General features: G+C 39.7%; 1 protein-coding gene across 6 annotated transcripts in view; it reads right to left on the bottom strand.

The window, feature by feature from the left end:
- The window catches only part of Akap13 (A-kinase anchoring protein 13), a 262,036-nt gene that overhangs the window by 104,160 nt on the left and 134,076 nt on the right, over positions 1–23,800 (bottom strand). The gene's annotated exons all lie outside the window — the stretch shown is intronic.

Below are 23,800 nucleotides of genomic sequence, written 5' to 3' on the forward strand. Positions count from 1 at the left end.
AGATCTTGACTGAGAGAGAAGCACAGATCTTTTCCATCACTGCCAAGAACTCCAGTAGAAAAATTAAGAACGAACTGGCTAAGCATAATGGTTGGCACACGTATCCAGAAATCCCAGAGCCAGTAATAAAAAGCCAGTACGCACTCTGCCACGAAGGAGGATTAAAAAAAAAGGAAGATGGCTATTTCAAAAGGATAGTATGAGAAAATTCCTTAAAACAACAAAGACAAGGAAACCTATACAGACAAAATGAAACAAAACAAAACAAAAACTAGCGGATCCAGTTTTTTAGCCAGTCTCCAGCTCCTTCGGCGGCAGGGCTGGATTTTGACTTAAGTTGAAAATATCTAAGGCCGGCAGAGTACAAGGAAAACAGACCACTCCTCCAGATGTCCTCCTCCTTCCCTCCCTAGCTGGCTGCGTCTAGCTAGCCCGCCCCTCCCTCCGCAGCCTCCACACCCTTTACCCTGCTCGCTCAAGATCGTCATTACTTGCCCTTTCAGATCTGCACCAGCAGCCTTGGAGGTTTGAAAACCTAATTGCAGTGGTGGGAACATGATTCATCTGCAGACGAAGAGAAAAAACAAGGCTTCCTTTTCCAACAGGCTTCCTTCTGCTCCTCCTCCTCACAAGTCCCCAGTGAAAAAGGCTCTGTCAGACATTGCAAGAAGCAACCTCAGTCCCTTTGATGTTAGTAGTATGCTAATAAAGAAAGGGGGTGTTATCCTAAACACTACAAGTCTGTACAACAGCCTTAGCTATTCAGAGAAAATGCAGAATTCTGAATCCAGGCAAAGGAAATACTGCATCTCCCTGCAGAATGAAAAGCAATGATTTAATATCAGAAAAATGTTAGCCAAGTATTTCAGAGTTATGTTTCTAGGATGTAGAATTGTCTATAAAATGTCTGGCAAGTTTAGAATCCACCAAGAGTTAAAGTTTTGTTATATCTGGAGTTTGAGAAAACTTTAAAGAGAGTTAAGGAGATGGTATAGGATAAATGTGTGCATGTCTCTCAGTACTCTTGTGACTAAGAAGAGTCACCTGGCTGAGACTTCCTTCCCTTCACATCTCATTCACATTTAACTGGGCCTTGTGCAGGATGCGGTGACTTCATTTGTCTGCTTTCCTGCTACTCCATATTTTCCAGTTGCCAACCTACTGCTCCTCAGGAGCAGCCCTCGTCTAGAAAGCATTCATTCACTTTCAGACATTCTCTTATTGTAACCGACTTTGGAGGGGTAAGGAGGAAGAGGAACAGATGAAGCAAAAAGCTGGGGGGGGGGGACAGAGAGAGAAAAATGGGCTAGGCATGGTGATGTATGTGTTTAATCTCAGCACTATGGAGACAAAAGCAGGACGAGCTCTGTGAGTATGAGGCCAGTCTGATCTACACAGTGAGTTCCACGACAGCCAGGGTTACATAAAGAGATCCTGTCTCAAAAACAAACCAACAAAAGAAAAAGCAGGCATATTAACTCTTTCCAGGAGAAGCTGTCTTATATTCTCTTTGAACTGGAAGGAGAGCATAGATGTGGAGAAAGTGAATATACAGTTTTAAATACTACAACAGAAAGGAAGAGAAGAGATTACATATCCCAGTTTCTGTCAATACTGCAAGCGAAGTTGGTGAAAGGCATTTTCTTTTGGAAGCTGTAAAAAAAAGTAAAGAAGGTCTGACAATTCACCACTTCCTCAAGCCAGGTGTTAAAAGCAGGTAACTCACTTAAATAAAAGAAATACAGCAGAACCAGCTAAGGCTGCAAGCGTTTTTTCTCATCCATCTGTCTACCCAGAAGTCAGTATCAACTCTATCTAACAAGCCTCTTCTTCCCGGACCACTCCTAGCTAGGTACCACTCCTAGCTATGAAGGTGGGTGATGTCCTCTTTTTGATGCTGTAGAAAACAAGCCTGGGCTCTCCATTTGCTGCTTTTCAGTATAGATGATGCTAAACACAGTAGAAACAAGACAATGAGAGATGAAGTTGTAAATACAATTCGTACTTAAGCTAACCAAAAGCATGGGATTCTGGCCAGGAATTTACAAATACTTTCATTCTATGTGGTTTAAGGGCATAGAGTGGAAGGTCCTGGAGGGGCAGGCTTTAGTATACAGAAAACTGACTGCCTATTATCTTTTATGGATCAACTTTCACCAAGCTATAATTCAGAACCCCCTCTTCTGATGAACACGAAGCTGCCTCCCCTCGGTTCTCAACATGGTTTGTTCCTCACTGCCTCTCCCTTCTGCTTTAATTAGAATCAAATGTTTCCTGCTTGCAAGTTCCCAGGCATCTCTCTAGGGAATTGGAGATGCTTTAATCACTGGGAAGCTTTTTCTATACCAACTCTATCAAACTAAATAAAGATAATCTATATCAATTTAATAGACATTCTGTGCCTTGCGTAAGAAGCAAATAAAAAGCCAAGGTCTTTGTCCTTGGAAACTTTACATAATCAGAGAGAAATGTTTCAAAACCATTACAACTTTCTGAACTACACTAGAGCACTTGTTTGAAATATGTAGATTAATCTTTTTGTCTGTTAGCTTTGTGCTAGAAATCTAGATTTTTTTCTCTCTTCTCTGCACATATAAACATATTAAAAGGGCAATTTAAAATTGCCCATGCTAATCTGTTTCTTCTCTGAGAACAAATGCTCTGGGTGGGGTGGAAAGTCTGCTTTCCCTCTGGATCTGCGGCACTCCCCATGGAAGACAAAATCTGTAGTCTGTGCTTTTGCTGCTGATGCTACAATTCCAAGTTTTTTTTATCAAAAACATCTGTAATCACTGAACAGTTATTCTGTTAGGATTTTGAAACGCAGCAACCAACCACTTCACATCTAAACCAGAGTTGAAAGCTACAAATATAAAGGAGATTGTAAGTCTATTTTTTAGTTCCTTCAAGTTTGGAAACTTGCGGGAAAACACAGATTGTTTTTAAGTGTGTGCAATGGTTGTTTACAGTATCAATCCCCTTTCTTCTCTGTGACGGTCAGCCCACCCTCTATCTACGGAGAGCACCAACCCCTCCAAGAGAAGGAAAGTGCTCTTAGGTTATTGCACGACCTGGGCCTAACACATAATCCCAAATTATTCTGGCACAAGAATCTACTAATAATTTTCACACACTTCAATACCACATTTCTGCTCGTGAGTTAAAATCTCCTTGATTTCAGGATTAAATACTTTATCCAGATTGTTGAGACTTTAGGGACCAACACTGTGTGTTTTTTTGGGTTTTAGTTAGGGTAGAAGCTTGGAGAAGTAGGATGCCACCTAGTGGAAACCCTGAAACCAAGGGTCAAAAAGCTTATATCTCTCAGGCCACTAAATATTTTTTCTGAAAGCCCTAAGAGAACATAAAAGTAATAACTCTTGACACATGAAGGTCAATTCATTGCGGCAGGGAACACAGGACACTGAAATAACAATAAGAGTCCTTTCTTCTCCAGGTGAGCCACTGCTTCCCGGAGCAAATTGGAAAGGATTATCTGATGGTCTGGATTCGGAATTCCGAAATGTACAAAAGGAAGTGATTCAATGCTGCACCCACCCAAGTTTTTTTCTTTTCTATTACTACATAATGTTATTTGAACACTAAGCTTTTTTTTTTTTGCCACTTGTCAATTATCATTTCAGATTGTATTTTCTGCCTCTAGTCTTTGAAAGATACAGGAAAGAAAGGTTTTTATTACGGCTAACAGTTTTACACTCACCTATGCATAACACATTTGTTGAGGAACACTTGTCTGATTAGAATAAAGATTCTTTCCAACGAGCTACGAGAACGTGTGAGCAGGGAAAGAAGAGGATTATTGAGAAAGGCTGCAAAGGCACTGTGTCCATCCAGTGTTTGACTCCAGTGTTTAAGCAACAAGAAGAGTCCTACTCTTTCCTCTTGGCATTTCATTGGGCACAGACTTAAGGTGCAAAAAAGGACAAACAGTAAAATTCAGCAAATTAGGAGCAAGTATCTGAAAACATCTCCTTTGCTTTAACCCTTTACTGCCTTTACAAAGGGGAAAATAACAACATATACAGTTGGCTAGAAGCAGCAGATTATCTAACAATATCAGCAATTGAAATAACCACCAAAAGATATGGCTTCATAGAGAAGTCTCTTCACAAATAAATGCTCTTTACCAGGATGAAGTCTCATGGAACAAGCATGCAAATGTTAAATCAACCATAGCTTTCTGAAATAAAGAGGGAAGAGGTCTGCAACACCAGCACTTGGAAACTGGAGGATAAAGAGCTCGAGGTCAGTACTGTATAGATGAGCACCTGTCTGAAAAAAAAATTAAACAAAGAAAAAATGAAGGAGAAAAAGGAAGAGGATAAAGAATGAAAGAGGGAAGAGGGGAAGGGAGAAAAAAGTCAGGAAGGAGAGAAAAAAAGAAAAAGAGAAGGAGAGGAAGGAGGAAGAAAAAGGATGATGGAATTTTAACTAAAAAAGCTAATGTTCAGTTTGTAGAATGTGTTTTCTGAAGCAAGATCATACTAGTACAATGCTTGCTGACTGTCTCTTGTTAACTAAGAGATGTTTCTGTGTATATGTTTTGTTTATTCCCAAGAAAGACCTGTAAGGTGGTCAGGCGTGGTAACAGATATCTGAGACCTCAACTATTCTGGAGGCAGAGGCAGAAGGAACCTTTAAAGCCAGGATTTCAAGATGAGCTTGGCAATGAAAAAAAAACTCTTCCAACAGAAAAATCAGGAAGGCAGGAAGGACAAGGGGAGAGAAAGGAGAGAGAAAGGCAGGAAGGGGGTACTATAAAGAGAAGTATTAATTCATACTTTACAGATGAGTTACAGCATCCAAAGTTTAAATCAGTTAGACAATATCACATAACTAATCAGTCTACATTGATCCCAGTCTGTACATATTCCTGGTTTCCAATACAAATGTAATTTTGTCACTTGAGAAGTTCCAGAAATGCAGAAATTATAAATTAAAATTTCTCATTTCTCATCATATTCATATAGCTGATTCGAAGTAAATGCCAAACGACAAGAACAGATTTTATTTTTAGATAAAATCAGTAATGATTTGATTCATTTTATATCATTGTTTTAAACAGATTTGATTCATCAGCATTTTATTTAGCACATTCCAGTTTTAAGTTTCTCATTATGGACATAACTTTCACCCATTAGAATGAACACACCTAATATGCAGACCACCAACAATCTGGAGGCTGACGACTGTCATGGCGGATTCAGAAAAACGAGGGTCTGAGTATCCTCACCCTAGTTTCTCACCCCTGTAATAAACAGTTGTCTCTCATGGCAGCATTTCATATAATTGAGGATCATTTCATATAAATGAGATCCTAAAGCATCTTTTCTGGGCAATGATTCCCACAGGTGTGTCTTATACAAATGGGTGCACTTTGCCCTGCTCTGCATACTAAGCTTCTTATGATGTAGAAGCTCAAAACAAAATCTACCAAAACAGCCAAAACTGTTAGTTTAGTATAAATGCCACAACACTAGAAGATGAGCTTATTATGGAATTAGCTCTTTTTTTTCGGTCTGAGTTATTTCCTAAGTAGGTCTCTCCTATACCATCATCCTGCAATGTTACTGTAAAATTTCCTATACATCCTTCTGTGCCAGATTATTTTATGTGTTTTTATTTACTGTTTGGCCACAGAAAGTATTTTAAACCTAGATTCAATCACTAGCAAAAACAGTTCTTCCCTGAATCTGTTTTAACTATAGCAAGAGCAAAGATAGCAAATGAACACAGCTCTATCACTAAAAGCTTCCTTGATAGTACACCAAACTACCCCTCAGTACTATTTTAAAATATCTTATTAATTTATTTCTTGTGTATGTGTGTGTACCCATGGCATGGTGTACATGTGTAGGTTAGAGAACAACTTGTAGGGACTTCTACCATGCAGGTTCTAGGGAATGAACTCAGTTTCGCCAGGCTTGGAAAATACAACCCCTCTGTCAACCCAATAAGCACTCTTGAGAGTGCTATCCACTGGCTACAAAGCCAACTGAACCCTGACTCAAAGGTCTTTAAAATAGAGGACAATTAGTACAATTTCTTGGTATGGGAAGTCCTTTTCTATATGTGCTGTTTTTATTGGTTAATGAATAAAGCTGCTTCTGGTCAATGGTTTAAGAGAATAAAGCCAGGCAGGAAATTCAAACAGAGATGTAGAGAGTAGGCAGAGTCAGAGATGCTATGTAGGCACCCCTGAAGGAGACAGACGCTAGGGAACTTTACCGGTAAATCACAAGCCTTGTGATAAAATATAAAATAATGGAAATGGGTTAATTTAAGATATAAGGGCTAGCTAGCAATTAGCTTAAGTTATTGGTCAAGCAGCATTTTAAATAATATAGTTTTGTGTAATTATTTTGGGTCTGAGCAGCTGAAAACAAACGAGCAGCCTCCAACAATAGAGATAAATACTTTGCTATAGAGACAAATACTTTGCACTGGTATGGATCTTGGTTTATTGATACAAATTTAAGATCAATTTTGTTAAATATGTATTTCTGCTCTTGATTAAAGTATTATGTTTGTGCAGCTCATTTAAAAATGTAATGTGTAATTAAGAAATACAGGTTAATAGATAATCATCTATAACAGTCAAGGTTGTAACCATGTTAGTTAGGTTTTCTAGATATATAGAGATATACTTCAGTTAGATAATCTTCAACATTTTCAAAGACCTACAAAATATGGCATTTAAAATGTTTTAAGAATTTAAGATTTTTCATGACAATGAGACACATCTGTTCCTGGCAGCACCAATCTACTTCAAGAGGATGATGAGCAAAGAGGCTCCTTATGGAGTTTTGTTAGCCATTTTGGCAAGAAGCTGCCCTTGCCCAGACTGCTTGATGTTATACTGTATGTGGGACATGCGGGTCCCACAGAAAAATGATTGCTGAAGTTGCCTAAAGAAGGTGAGACAGTCCTTCAGTGTTCCTGCTTCATAAGAGTCTGTAAGACATTCTGCAGGTCAGAAAAAAGCAACTGATAGACTTTGCCATTACAAGGCGAAATGGATCTTCAAATTTTTCTGTTTCATGGAAAAGTCTGCTGGATATTATCGGCCTATAGGCTGAAGATGCGTGCACCAATGTTACAGAAGAACTTTGGGTGACTGTCTAGGCAGCGAGATGTCAATTCTAGAGTTTTGGAAGTTGCTTACAATGTACTTCCTGTTAACTTAGGTAATATATTCGTCTGGAGCATTTGATGGAGTTGAAGAATAGATAGTTGGGGCTGGAGATATGGCTCAGTGGTTAAGAGCACTGACTGCTCTTCCAGAGGACCCGGGTTCAAATCCCAGCACCCACACGACAACACACAACTGTCTGAAAATCCAGTTCCAGGGGATCTGACACCTTCACACCAATGCACATAAAATAAAGATAAATAAAAAAAGAATATATAGTTATAGTTTTCCTTAGTTATGATAAAGGATAAAGTAGATATAAGTATTGTAACTATAATTCTTGCTTGATACCTGTTTTGTTATATGTAACTTTATTCTGTTAAAGTTAAACTTTTCTTTTTTATTTAGACAGAAAAGGGGAAAATGGTGGAAAGTCCTTCTGTATATGTATTGCTTTTATTGGTTAATGAATAAAGCTGCTTTCGGCCAGTGGCTTAATAGAATAAAGCCAGGCGGGAAATCCAAACAGAGATGTAAAGAGAGAGTAGGCAGAGTCAGAGATACCATGTAGCCACCACCAAAGGAGACAGATGTCCGGGAACTTTACTGGTAAACCACAAAGCCTTGTGGTAAGATATAAAATAATGGAAATGGGTTAATTTAAGATATAAGAGCTAGCTTGTAGTATGCTTAAGGTATTGGCCAAGCAGTGTTTTGCATAATATAATTTTTGTGTAATTATTTCGGGTCCGAGTGGCTGAAAACAAACGAGCAACCTCCAACAACTATTTCTAATTTTATTGCAATAAGTAACACATTTTACATCCATAGTGTTATTCTATCCAGGTTAACAGCACTATTACTAGTTATGCTGTTTGACGATTCCTGTCTGGCTATGAACTTTATCTGAAACCAGATGCCAAAGTCTGTCTCATCAGATCAACCACGACTGCATTTATTGCTACTTTTTAATTTCCCAGCAGTGTTCCTTCAAGGCCTAATCATAAGAGCATCACACACAGAGTCTAGCATTGACCAAAACAGTAAAATCTACTTCTCCTTGTCCCGCACACCTCTGCAGTGGTAACAGTGACAAGAATATCTTCTCAGATAAAGAAATCTGTTTTTAGGTAACTATAAAATTTGATTTCAACAAAATAAGCACAAATAATATACTCCCTTTCCTTTTCCCCTCTAAGGTATTAATAGCAAGAAGGATGTGCTTGCTCCACATTTTAAATAGTCCTTTAAAATCCATCTCATGTCAGTTTTCTGGGTCTCTGTACACACTGTAACGCTAATCACCCCACTGTTACAGCAGTTAGGCGGAAGACAGCAGTGGTTCACACTCGGTGAATGGAGAGCAAGAGGAGAAATTAGGTTACAGTCTTTTAACAGTACTATGATTCTGGACACTGAAGGCCAGAGAATGAAGAGAACCAAGTGTCATAACTGACTAGATTTCTGCCTGGGCAATGAAATAAACGGCGGCATGAAGTAGGAGAACTGACAGCAGGGGAAGACGCTAAGTTCAGTTTTAGATCACAGAGATGTCCAGGAGGAGCTGTGATAAGCAGTGGAATTAATGTTTGTATCTAGAATTCAGAAAAATGGTTTACAAACTGGGTATACCGATTTGGAAATTAAAATACAGATAAGAAATGGAGCAAATTCAAAGAAAAAAACATCTCCCAGAAAGAGCGGTAGAGTGCCAAGTGTCGTGAAAAAGGAGGGACACGTGCGGCATGGGTTATGCAGCATAAATATTTTGCAGGCCATGCTGGTTACCTCTGCACCACAGTGACCAACACACCTGAAAGAAACAAGGTAAGGGAGGAAAAGCTCATTTTGGCTCACAGCTCAGTAGATTACAATCATGGTGGGGAAGGCAAGGCACAAAGGCTCCAACTGCAGTAATAGGAGTACGTGGCAGCAGGGTTTTCATGATAGTGGACCTAGAAACAGACGGAGCAGACCAGAACCAGGAATGGAGTGGGTACAACCTTCAAAAGCCTGCCCTAAAATCCTACCTCTGCCAGCCTGTGCTCACCCTCTAAAACAGCAGTTCTCAACCTGTTGGTCACAACCCTTTCAAGGGGTCGTATATCAGCTATCATATGTATGTATGTATGTGTGTGTGTGTGTGTGTGTATGTATATATATATATATATACACACAATATATATATATATATATCAGATCTTTATGTTATGATTCAGGACAGTTAACAAAATTACAGTTATGGAATAACAATGAAATAATTTTATGGTTGGGGTCACCACAACATGAGGAACTGTATTAAAGCGTCACAGCATGAAGGTTTCCACAGCCTTCAACACTGTCAACTGGCACACAGCACATGTCTATAATGCCAACACTCAGGAATAGAGGTAGAAGAACGACACAACCTCAAGACCATTCTGGTTTACACATGAAACTTGTTTTTAAAATTAATAATAATAAAAAAACCTATCACCACAAGCTAGGGAACAACTTAAAGCTTCAGGGTGAGGGGCATTTCAGATGCAAGCATATTACATATATTCTTTGGTAGAGCCATAGGATAGGATTTAAATGCTTCAGCAATGAAAATGCAAGTTCTGCCTCTTGGTAACAATACACTGAACTCTTGCTGGTCTTCTCTTAGGATATCTATCCCTTCAAAGAAAGTACCTTGCCGGGTGGTGATGGCACACGCCTTTAATCCCAGCACTTGGGAGGCAGAGGCAGGTTAATCCTTGTGAGTTTGAGACCAGCCTAGTCTACAAGAGCTAGTTCCAGGACAGCTAGGACTGTTACACAGGGAAACCCTGTCTTGAAAAACCAAAAAAAAAAAAAAAAAAAGAAAAAAAAAAGAAAAAGGAAGATCCTTTAACAAACCCTTATACGCTAGCTGCTGTAGGACTAGAGTCTTGGTAATTTATTTGAGAATTCAATAAAGCACAACAGAGAAAAAGGACAAAAAGCATGAAGTGCTCACTATGCTACATGTACAACAATGCTCTTTTAATCCTGTCAAAGTAATTCTGGCACACAGAACAAAAGACAACAACTTGAGTGCACACTAGCTGGGAGAGAGATTTTATACTAGCTAGAAAAAGACACGACACAGAGTATTTAGCAATGAAATGGAAAAAGGAGCCAATAAGAACCTCCCTCTTCCATATGATCACTATGAAAGCAATAAACACCATTGTATACAGCAAAAGCAATGAGGTAAAAGGAAACTAAACTGACATTTATAGACAAGAACTTCCTAAAGGAATTTTATCATCAACAAAATGAGATGCCCATTAGTAGTAAAGTAAAGAACAATGGCCTAAATTGTTTTATCCATTCAAAAATACTTAATTGTGGGTGAGTTGCTTTGTAGGTGTTATGAGAGACATAAAAATATGTAAGATTTCTGGGTCTTCAAAAAGTATAGTAGTAGTAATTGCACAAAATGAAAACACAAGACTATAGAGGTAGGTAGTATCAATGAATAGAAAAACTTCAGCAAAATAAATGAGCTTTGATTAGAAAACAGTCTCATAAAGATGAGTTGGACAGAGAAAAAAACCTAGAACCTAGAAGACATACATTATATATTAACAGTGAGAGTGAAGGTACGGTGTTAATGACTGTCAAGTAGGAAATGAAAGCCAAGATGTCTACTGTGGTGGTTTAAGTAAGAATGGCCCCACAGGCTCATAGATTTCAATGTTTGGTCAACAGGAAGTGGCACTATTAGAAGGTGTGGCCTTGTTGGAGGAAGTGTGTCACTAGGTGGGCTTTGGAATTTCAAATGCTTAAGCCAGGCCCAGTGTCTCTCTCTGTTGCCTGCATATCTGGATGTAGATAGAACTCTCAGCTACACTCCAGCACTATGTCTCCGGCATACTGCCATGCTTCCTGCCATGATAAACATGGGCTAAGCCGCTGAACTGTAAGCCTGCCCAATAATACCTTCTTTTAGAAGAGTTGCCATGGTCATGGTGTCTCTTCATAGCAACAGAACACCGACTAAGACAACTAGCTATATGATTTGGCTCATAAGGGGATACGAGAACCTACACCATGGAAGCATATGGTGCCAGTGAAGACTTCTCAGCAGAAGTGATTTGATTTGTGCTTTAATTCAGAAAGAAGAAAAGTTTTCAGCTTCACTGAGTCTAATCATCCTTGTCCAAATCTCCTACCACTCCACATTCTTTGTTGTACCTTATTTCTCATTATTCTGCAAGGTAAGTTAAGTGTATGAAAGGCTGTTGCCTCCAGGTTCCAAAATTAGGATACGGTTCACTCTACTTTAATTCCCCAGATCATTTTAACTTCTAGGATCCCCTCCTTTTTCTGTATTCCTTTACCAAAATCTACCTCTCAAACCCCATTTTACTAACTCAGCTCTCTTTATAGTTAGCCATTCCTACAGCTCTTCTTTGGAGTACAATGGCCCTTAGAATGATGCACTGGCTCTATATGGCTTCCCCTATAATCATAGGTACTGCCTGCCTGATCTGCCTCAGAGTAAAAGATGAGTGCTGTAAAAGAACAGCTATTTCTTTAATTTTTCCATATAGTGCCCAATGCACTGTAAGACACAAAGGCCAGACAGTGCCAGATTATGTCTTTGTTCACTACCATATCCCTTAATAGATGACCAAATTCAGCTCACAGACAATGAGAGGAAAAAAAATGTCAGGCTGGGGCTTCAAAGATGGTTCAGTGGGTAAAAGCACTTGCTTTGCAAGCTGGACAACCCGAGTTTGGATCCCTAGGATCCATGTAAAAGCTAGTCATGGAAGGCAAGCATCTGTAATGCCCATGGATCGTGAAGGAAGGAGATGTGCAGAAGCTTATGGGTCCTAAATACCTACACACACACACACACACACACACACACACACAGAGGGGGGGGGAGAGCGAGAGAGCGCGCGAGCGAGCATCAGGGCTAGCATAAACAAATGAAAAGTTTAAATTTAAGATGATAAGTCCTGGACAGACAACCCCGCCCCCCAAATAAAAACTTCTAAATAACCCCAAGTTTAAGGAAAAACTGAATCCCACATAAAATAAGTATGTATTTCTTTAGGAAATGACTTATTCTTATGATTTTTCTTCTCACAGCAAGAAAGAATAACTCTGGTACAGTCATTCCATGAGAGAAGCCAAGAAATGACTCAGCTTCCCATGGAAGACTTTCCTCACTCCAGACAAATACACCACAGTACAGTCATGCTTTCCAAAGTGCAGAAGGACAGCTCGCTCTTTCTATCAAGGGCCAAAGCACAAAGCAAAAAGAAAAGTCCTCCATGGGAAAAATGACACAAAATCCACTGTATGACTTTACTGTCAGGTTCATGTTGGCATTCATGCACCCCCTCCTCCCCCCACAAACAAACAACCCTGATTCTCCACTGGAAATGACCTGAAAGCTTACTCTCCATGGACTAGCATTCATAGTCCTGGGAGATACTATCAAAGGTGTCAAGGAGGAAAGCAACCAATAGTCTTGACCAGCTGTGACGCTTATGATCCACAACAAGGCACTGATATCTTGTGACAGCTGTCTAACTGGGCTTAAAGGCAGCTCAACAAGAAGGAAAGCATTCCTGGTATTATAAACCTGGCCAACTTAACCAGGGCTAGTGAGGTCATAGATCTGAGAAGAGAACCTCCTATTGTCACTTTCTGAAGTCAACACAGTCTCAATTACATTCTAAACACTTATTTTTATGCCCTCGGATAGGTGCAGCTCTCACTGGGCATTAAAGAACTTTTTTTTTTTTTTTTTTTTTTTGGCAGCAGATGGAGACCATTATAGAAAGCTACAATTGGTAAAAATACAGAAAACAACTGGCTGTGGGGTGCCCAACTCCAAATGAAACACCTATAAGACAACTAACTGCACACCCAAGACTCGGGGAACACTGAGGACCAGAAAGTCTACTGAGAGAGTGTGTCTTATGACAGGAAGGCTGAACCCATAAAATACCAACAACACGTCGCCTAAACAATACAATGAAAACACCCACTGACATGCTAGGGTGGATGGAAGAAACTTCACAGGACTCCAACCTTAGATGAAGAGCTATAGGTAATTAACTGCTTAGAGAGAGACCCCAAATAGTTATCAGATATTAGGGGATTAGTCCTGAAATCACACACATACAAGGAACACTAAGCTGACTCAGCAGGCTATACTTACGTAGTTATGCATTTATATACACATACAACAATAAGTCAGCCTATGAGGAGGTATATGTGCTAAAATCAACTAATGATAAATTCTAAAAAATTAGAATTGAAAGAACAAAACTTCTGTAATGGCTAAATGTTGGCTTTCTACTTAACCATATTTTTAATTAAAACTAAGAAAATATATTTTTCGTGGTTGGATAATTTGAGGTGGAAGACCACTCTAAACCAGATCATCTGAAGTCAGATCAACCCTAAATCTGGGTCATACCTTCTGGTGACAGCCCCCACAAAAGGACATGGAAGAAGGAAGCTTTTGCTTTTTGCATGTCCTGCTACGGAGGCATTCCTTCACTGGTGTTAGAACCTAGTTCTTTAAGAATTCCAATGTAGCCTGTAGACCGACAACTCTAGGACTTCTCTGGGACCAGAACCAGACTGGGAATGCTGAGAAATCAGTCTTGAGGACTGAACAACTGCCGGATCCTTGGCCTTTCCATCAAGAGACAACCACGGCTGGACTGCTCAGACCACAGCCTGTACCTCACTCTAATAAATTCCACCTGTGGGGCTGGAGAGATGGCTCAGTGGTTAAGAGCACCAGCTGCTCTTCCAGAGGTTCTGAGTTCAATTCCCAGCAACCACATGGTGGCTCACAACCATCTGTAATGAGATCTGGCACCCTCTGGCGTGTGGACATACATGGAGGTAGAATGTTGTATGCATAATAAATAAATAATTAAAAAAAATTCCACCTGTGTGTCTGTGGCCATTCTACCGTTCTGCTCCTTTAGAGAGCTGACTGACTTCATCTCTGCTGAAACCAGACCACCTCCCCTGGATAGGTCTTACATAGCACAAGAGAGCAGCAGGGATGTTTCTGCAGTGAGGGTTAGTGCAGAACTTTAATCCCAGCACTTGGGAGTAGCAGGTGCAGGTGGATGGATCTCTGTGAGTTCCAGGCCATCCTGGTCTTTGTGGTGAACTTCAGGACAGCTAATAGTAACACCTTGTCTCAGAAAAAAACAAAACAAAACAAACAAACAACAGAGTCACCCCTGACAGCTCTGGAGAAGATAAGTGGTGAGCAGAAGTTCCAGGCCATCTGCTTAGTAAGACGCATTTTTTTTTTCAAGAAGCTAGGACACAACTGAAAGCACTGATGAAAGAGTTAAGCTTTAAGAGAAAAGCCTTTTTATCCAAGGCAAAGGGAAAGAAGAAATGATAGATATTTATAGTCTTTTTCCTGGCCAATCTCCAAGTGCCTAATTTGGACTGAACTTAAAATGTCCCTGCAACAACCCCTATCCCAAAGACTAAACAGCAGTGTGACCCACTGGGGTAAAGGACATTTGGCTCCAAAGAGGCTGAGTCTGGGAGAGAAGCATATCTCTGTAATTATCTTTCTGGCCTTTCCCTTCACCTCTACTTCCAAATACAAGTCAACCTGCTCTCATACTAGATTTTACATCTGGATGCCACCCACATGCCTGTAATCTGTAATATGGCTATATTTCCCCATGTATGTAAAAGTGACACATTGAAATCTCCTTCAAAGTCTATCACATCCATAATACATCCATCAAACACCTAAGGTGAAAAAACATGCCTTGTCCGTCCTCTAACTTGTACAGCACATGTCCTAGCTTTGTTTCTGTTGCTGTGATAAAATATCCTGACAAAAATCAACTCAGGAGAAAGCAGGGTTTATTACAGCTTACAATTCCAGGCCACGGTCTATTTATTATTACGGAGAAGTCAAGAGACAAACATCAGCTAGTCTTATTACTAGTCAATAGTCAAGAACAGAGAAAAACAAATACATACATGCCTACTTGCTTACATTCTTGTAAATATGTGCTGTAAGGGAAGGAAGACAGAATGCAGGGATATAATGAGTTAAAAGGGAATAATGGTATTTGAAGGTCTTAAGGGGAAAGAGGCTAGTAGGGCAGGGTAGATGAGGAACATGGGAAGGAACAACTAACATAAAAGACATTTTTAAAAGTCATATGATCCAGGTAGTGGTGGCGCACACCTTTAATCCCAGCACTCAAGAGGAAGAGGCAGGTGGATCTCTGTGAGTTTGAGGCCAGCTGGTCTACAGGAGCTAGTTTCAGGACAGGCTCCAAAGCTACAGTAAAACTGTCTTTCAAAAAACAAAACAAAACCCACTCAACGACCCTCCCCCAAAAAAGTCATATGGAAACTTATTACTGTAGGAGCTTTCTAAAAATATACACATACATAAGAGTTATAAGGACTGGAGAGATGACTCAGCAGTTAAGAGCACTGGCTGCTCTTCCAGAGAACTCAGGTTCATTTCCCAGCACCCACAAATAGCTCATAAATATAACAACTTCTCAGTTCACTCTTGAGACCAGCAAATAGTCAAAAGGTAACCTGGTAGAAGTGACTCTTTCATGCAAGTCCCTGTACTGCTAGTAGTATTAGCACACTTAACAGTCAAAGATGGCCTTGATAATGCTGACCTCAAGAAGATGAGGGAGATGGCTCAGCTGATAAAGTACTGCCGTGTGAGCATGAGAACCTGAGTTTAGATCCCCAACAGTCATGTAAAAGCTAGGTATAGTGGTGAGCATCTGTAACCTCAGCATTGGGGCTCTGTGTATGTGTCTCTCCCTCCCTCCCTCCCTCCCTCCCTCTCTCTCTCTCTCTCTCTCTCTCTCACACACACACACACACACACACACACACACACACACACACGGCTATGATGGCAGGACAGGGACAAGAGAATGCCTGGAACTGAAAGATCAGTCAGTGTGGCAGAATCAGTTAAGTTCAAGGTTCAGTGAGAGACCTTGTCTCAAAAAATAAAGTAGATCGGTCTGATTAGCCGGTAATAATGCTTGCCAAAAACCTGTATTCAATTCCTAGGATCTATATCTTAATAACAACTGACTTCCATAAGTTGTCCTCCGACCTCTACATGCAATGGCACACGTGCACATGGCTATTATTTCATTATTACTTGCTTTATTAAAAACACACATACGAAGTAAATAAATGTAAAGAAAAATAAAAAAGTGGAAAGTGACCACAACAAACATATGTCATCAACCCTTGGCCTCTACATGCATGCATTAAGGATGTACAGTGACATTCAAACACAGACGCACATACATGCACACACACAATGGATTGTGTTTAGCAGTTAAGAAACCAACTAATTTAGAAGCATAACAAACTTCTAAGTAGCAACCTCCAGCTATTTGTCAAGTACATGAAACTTACACTATGCACTTGTCACATTTTCTAGAGTAGAAACTGTCTCATTTAATAAGATGGTCTTAATATTTAATCCTGGCGAAGGTAACATGAAGAGGTACAAGTCACAATGCTAAAGATTGGAAGGTAAAATTACAGCATATGTTTCATAAAGTTTTCTCTGTTGGACAAAACTCAGTTCTTACTCTCCGCTATGGTTACCAAAACAGTATGTACAGGGGATGGAAGTATATATATATATGAATATATATACACACACCCCTAGCAAATGATTATTTTGCTAAATTAAAAATTAATTGCATGTGTCTGTCAAAAGTTATTATTTATTAAAAAAATTGGAAGGAATTTAGGGGAGGAGTTAAAGGTGAATATGATCAAAATATACTGTACAACAACAACTCTCAAAGAATCAACAAAAATGCTTATTTTAAATAAAAAGCCAAAATGAACATCTATTTTGTGAAAATGTAAATCAGCATTTACAGTTTTATTACAGTAAAGATGACCCACAGCTCTCCCATTTAGCAACAGCTGCTGAAATTTACCCACTGTATTTTACAGCAGACTAGCTTTGAAGGTATTTGCTGACGGCCATTTTGAACTTCATTATGGTTGTGTGGTACATGCCGTTCAGTAATGAAAATTCAGTTATCGTTCTCTTTCCCATCCTCACACTAATTTCTCCATTTTCCCCTTCTGTTTTTTGCTCCTTTCCTTTCTATTCCCCTAGGATTCTACAAACTAATCTAGAAGAACTTAAAAGAAAAATCAAGACAGCTTTTCACATCAGTCAGTTTCTGCAGAGAGTATCAAATGACCAGTAGGGAAGAGTTCAAAGCTAAAGGAACAGCAAGACTAGCTCAGCTGAGCTCAGCAATGCAGACCCGCAATTCCAGTACTGGAAGGAGAATCCAAAGCTCATTAGCATTCTCAGCTACAGATCAAGTTTCAGGCCAGCCCCAGCTAGGCTATGTGAGACTCTATCTTAGCAGCCCACCCTCCCCTCCCCCCCAACACATGCAGGCATGTGTACGCAAACACACACACCAACAAGACTGACTTGGGGTCTTGTTTTCATTAAAAGAAAAGCATTTATTTATTTAACCTTTGGCTCCTTCTCAGTGTCATGGGCAAGAAACAGGCATATAAAAATATAGATTCCCAAAAGCAATATAAAAAAGTTGAGTATGTTAAGGCATGGGTTTACCCACTTCACCCACTTCCAACCACCTGCCCTAAAGTCAGCTAAAACTACCAGTATCTTCCAGTATGAGACCAAAGCAGCAGCTGACAGCCATCCTCTCTGTATTAATAACAGTTTTGTTTGTTTGGCTCTTTTTTGCTTTGTTTTATTTTTTTGAAATGGTCTCTGTAGTCCTGGCTGACTGGGTTTCACTAAGTAGACCACATTGGCTTCAAAGTCACAGATACACCTGCACCTGCCTCTGCCCTTTGACTATTGGGATTAAAAATGTGTCCCACCACACCTCACCAATGGCAAGCATCTCTGGTGATTTCACAGAAGCCTAACTGGTTGTGGGAGAGGGGTAAGGGTGAGCCAAAGACAAAAATCTATAGATTACAGCCTTAATTAGAATATACACGCATTCTCTTTCTGTAGGGTATTTCTTTTAATGGGTTCAGCTGTAGCAGCAATTGTAAAAGGGCCAAGTAAACATTTCATTCCCTTCTTGACTCTAAGAAAGCAGTCTCAGAAGAAAATCAATTCACTGGGTTTGATGTGAAGCAGACACAGCACCAGGGTTCAGCACTAATGAGAGGATGGCCAGAGCTCCAATAACCATTTCCATCATTCTATTAGGGAAATCTAATGACTCCTAAGAAGGAACAAAGTCTATTGTGTTGTGCACATAGGCATTACGGACAGGAACTGCTCCATGGCAAAACAAAAACACAAAAGAAATACATGACATACACATAATGTTCTAGAATTGTAAAGAAAATACTGACTCCCTATTTTAAGAAAAGCAATGTTGTCAAAGGGGAAAATCCTGACTGAACTATTTCTACAGAGTTCCACTTAATGTCTGACAGTGTAATTCAAGACACAGGAGGAGCATGGTAAAGCAAGATGCAACCCAAAGACAATTCAGGTCTACCCGGCCCTATGTCAGCACCTCATTCACCAATTTCCCCCAGCAAACCTTTCTGGGGGACAGTCCAAATCTCACTTTAGCCATTTTCATAGAATCTTGTTTCTATTACAATGTTCAGCACACATTAGAGATTTGTAAAAGGCAAATATATATGGTAACTATGCAACAGCACTATCCCTTAAAAGAAAAGACATACTCCAACATTACAATTTATTGTCTTAATTTCATTGTAGGTGTCTAAAGTGAAGGACTCATAATAGACATGTATATATACAGTTTCTCTCTTCCCAACTGCCAATATAATGTTCTAGGGCTTTCCATAAGCATATAAGAAGAAAATATCCCTAAGATCTTTAGAGTAAATATATTTCTACCTTCAAGTAAAGACTGCACACTGCATTGATTCTGGGCCTCTCATCAAACACTCCTGGTCTCCAGAATGGCCCAGGCCCTGACCCAATCTCCAAAGGCCAGGAGTCATCCAACGACCTGTCTCTTCAGCCAGGAGAGACCAAAGCCCAACCCTCTCATCTATAAGGCCTTCTGCTTAAAAAGACACTAGTCTATAGATAGTTCAGGAGAAAAAAAAATACAAGAGAAGGAGGGATGGTTAATAAATAAGTTAATGATGTCAAAATAGAACCAGCTGGGCCAGAAGAGATAAATTGTTAGGTAAAGTGTTTTACATCAAGATGTGAATCTGATTCTCCAGAACCCATGTTTGTCTGAAGTGTGTGTGTGTGTGAGAGAGTGTGTGTGTGTTGGGGAGCTCGTATTTTAATTAAAAACAAAACAAAACAACATCAAAAACCCAGCTGTGCATATACTTCTGTGTCAGTACTGGAGAAGTGGAGAAAGACAGATCCCTACAGTTTACTAGTCAGCCAGTCTTGCCTATTTGATAAGTTCCAAGTCACTGAGGGTCTCCTCTGTCTCAAGAAAAGAAAAAAGAAAAGAAGCAGTGGATGTCTGAGGAATGACATCTGAGGTCGACGTCTACCCTCAATATATGTATGCACATATCCTTACAAACACATAAAAAGAAGCAAAACTAGCCAAAGCACATTTCCCAGAAGTTACCGTTTTCATAACAGCACAAGAAAATGGGTATTACAAAAGAGACCCTACACTTCTGCTTTGTCCAGGTCTACCAGGAGATATCCCGAGTGACGGAAATGGAAAGCACGAGACTGTTTCTCTTTTCACACTGTTAAAAACATCAGTAAGCAAATCAGATCGCTATGTGACTCATGCAGGCTGCTCACTTGGAACCAATGGTAACTTCAAGGTAGATAGCTATTTTTGTTAGATTTCAAGGATGCAACTATAACAGGCATATGTAAAAAGAATGATGCTTTACTCTGGGAAGATAATGTGGATGGAATTTCAAATGTATCTAGATCACTCCACAGTGCGATTAGCACATGGTCCAGCCACAAGCCTCCAATGGCAATTTGCTAGAAGGAAGTATTCAAAGCCATACATAGTGCAGCAGATGTAAGTTTAGTGGCTATAAAAGGGATTAAGAATAGCTGTGTCCTTCCCATAATTCCTCCCAAGTATGGGAGTGGGAGCAAGGGCTAAAAGAATCAATGAAGTAGAGGAAGGTAACTGAGCAGTAGAGATAGTCCTATCTATGGATCTCCCAGATGGCAAATAGTGTTCTTGGAGAAATTTTACTGGGGAGCTTTCTGGATGACCTGGCTTATTTCAGTGACGGGGTGAACCCCAAGGTAGGCTAAAAGGAAGTAGTTGGACCACTAGTTAGTTGGGCAGACAATGCTTGGTGTTCTGGGGTTTCTAGGGTAAAATTCCTTCATGTCTTGTTGACTTTAAGGGTATAACCTTATGATCACTAAAATTCCTTACACCCAGATGCCATGAGAACAATTATTTCTTAAATATTTTCAGACTCCTATAGTTACCGAATCTGGAACACAGAGAACTTTAAATACTTAACATTTTATTTAGTTCCATGCTCTTTTATTTAATCTATACCTTTATATCTATATCTATTTACTCACCCCCTCATGTGTGTGTACATGTGCACCCACGTGAAAGTCAAAGGAAAATTTTGGGGAGTCAGTTCTTTCCTTTCACCACATGGGCTCCCAGGAATGGAATTCAGGTCTGCCGGTTTGGCTACAGGTGTCCATATCCACCGAATCCTCTTGCCAGCTCCCACCAGCTAACATTTTTGGGGAATACTACATGTGCACTGGTGTAAGCAGTTAGAAACTGTGTCCCCACACTGTTTCTATCTAAAGGCAGTGACAGAGCTTTAGGAGTTCTTAAAATGGAAGAACGCCCATATCAGTGCATGGAGTCAAAAGGTAAGGAGAAGGTACGTTTTCACTGTATGAATGGAGATACTGAAGCAGAAACACTACTAATTCCCATGCGCTTCACCACTACTTAACACTTGCATTATTCATACTTCTGTGGTAAATGCTACTTTTCTTACTTTCCTACTCTAATTTCTTAAACCTGGGGTACCTACTAGGTCAGTTACTTGCAAACTGGCTTATTTCTGCAGTGTAGGCGATTATAGGATCTTTGCAGGTCAGCTATGTTAGGTAGGCAGGCTGGCAGGCAAAGGCCACCAACAGACTCCCGATTCTATGTTCTTTCCAGTACAATTCCAGTATCGCTTGAACTATATGTATATTGCCCAGGAAACATCACTACACTTCAGACAAACACAGGCTTTTTATGTGTGGTCAAAAACTAAGAGGTAGAACAAACGTTAGAGAGTACCCGAGACCAGTATACATACAAAAATAAAGACCTGGGAATTAAATCAGTCAAGACCATTTGAAAATGTATAACCAGATCATTAAGTCCTATCCTTATACATGCTATCTCCGGATAATTCTACACAAAGGCAAGAGTTTTGCCAATGTGGTTTTGCAGTCTGAGATCTTCTGGAGGCCTATCTTTTCCACAACTACGCTGAAAATCTGCAGAAACAGTGACTGAAAAATTTTCCTGGAAACTCTCCAGTTAAGAACTTAGAGAAAGCTGTCCCAAAACTCAGGGGTAAGCTTCCCTGTGGCTGATGCTGGCTATTGCATTGTACCCAAAAGGAATAATTAAGGGGGAGGGAATCGGTTTTCTTAAATGTCAAATGTGTGTAGAGAAAATTTATTGGCAACTCAGAAAGAGGCCAATTTGACTTTTACTAGGGGACAAAAAGAGCACAAACATATATGTGAATATGATGGCAGCCATGTTCTTCAAGGTCCTTTTTAAAAACTGAAAACTCTTAGTACAGTGGCATGGTGGAAAGTCATCTTGAAAGTGTTATTCTAAGTCACCACGTAGTCCTGCAACTACCATAAGTTCCTTTAGCAACTGAGCATGAAGGCTGTGAAGAGACAACAAGAAGCAGAGATGTTTCTAATTCAGCTCCTGGACATGTGGAAACAACAGCTTACCCCTCAGGATGAGAGACAAAAACATGGTGTTCCTATAAAAGGACAGAAAACTCTAGATGATGTTAATAGGAGGCAATCCAAAACCAAGGCTGCAGTGATCATAGCTTTGAACATTAAAGCTAATATTGTAAAAAATAACTAAGAATAGAAATTCAGTTAATCTTAAGTCTAGATGACTAACTACAAAATAGGAATTCTGACTGAAAATGCTTTCTTGATTTGGGAAATACATTAAACAAAAGTATACTTTCCCAGTAACCTAATCTTCAACATATGGGATTTTATAGTTGTCCTTGGATGTATTTGCTCTGGAGTGTTTGGCTGCTAGGCCCATGGGCATCCTGACAAGATACACTGGCTTTCAGGATTAACTGTTCCACATGGTTAATAAGCTTATGCAATGAGCATTTGGGAAAGGTATTATTTCGCAGAGCCTCAATGGACAGATACCGCAGTGAAGCAAGCTCTTTCTGAATGAACTGGGCCATACCTTACAAATAAAAGACCACTGTTAGACACGGGCATTTAGATTACAGCAAAAGGAAAGCTGAATCGGAAATGTGTCCCTGGTTCTACTGGATCATACTCTCCAGGTAAACAGTCCCCTGGCTTCTGTTTCTCCAACAGTGCAGAACATATTGCTAATCCTTAAGTTATTGTAGGAATAGTTTCTTGCTCATATTTTTTGTTTCTTTCAAAAATCAGATATATGTATAATAAATACTTCTTTGAATCTGGAAAAAAAAACAAACATCCCACTTCCCATTTGGCATGCTGCACTTTATGGAGGAAAAAAATGAAAGATATTAAAAAAACAATCAACTTAGATCCTCAAACAGAAAGAGACATTTCTCCTACTGTAATAGAAAGCATGAAGAGTTAACACAGTGGGTTAGAACTGGAGTATGGAATAAAGTACCGTTCAGTGACACTTAAAGGAAAAAGCTCACCCTAAACCAAGTGCATACCCTCAGGGTGACTCTTCAGGAAAGAAGAGCATAACAGAAACATTTCACAGCACAAGCTTAGGTTACAACCCAAGTGACAATTTAACTAATGGTGAAACAAGACATTTAATTATCCTGAATGACTTTAATAAGTTAAGATGTTCTTTCAAATTTTTAAGGTCTCAGAAATAAACCAAGTTTTACAACTCCCAACTTAAATTACTGTATGATGCTATTCCTGAAGCTTTTATCAGGTAAGCTCAGTAGATAGAAACAGAGTCTGAATCCTTGTCTACTCCTTATCAGAACCTAAAGTAATAATAATCTAAAGTAATAATAGTTATGTTCAACTGGAGTTGTACTTGTATGCCAGACTTTTATCAGCACCCCCAAGGGTGAAAGGGCCACCAGAAGACAATCTAGAGACCCCTGAAATTAGGCAAGTTATGTAAGAGGAAGCAATGTCCAATACTGAATTCGAACTACTAATAAAACTGTGGCAACACTTCACAAGCCACAGCCACGAAGTGCCATATGTGAGTGACCCTTAGGAGCAGATTATCAGTTTTGTCTGCTGGACTGCGAACAATTTCAACCTAGAGATTTTGAGAACTTTGTGGCATTTAACATTCAAGTTTTTCCTGAGACTACAAGGAGACATCAACTTTGATATTGCCTGAATCCTGAATGTACCACGATTTTAAAGCACCCATT

The sequence above is a fragment of the Microtus oregoni genome, unplaced genomic scaffold (assembly GCF_018167655.1).
Source record: "Microtus oregoni isolate MIOR12 unplaced genomic scaffold, Mior012 000000F_ref0000247, whole genome shotgun sequence".
Classification (NCBI taxonomy): domain Eukaryota; kingdom Metazoa; phylum Chordata; class Mammalia; order Rodentia; family Cricetidae; genus Microtus; species Microtus oregoni.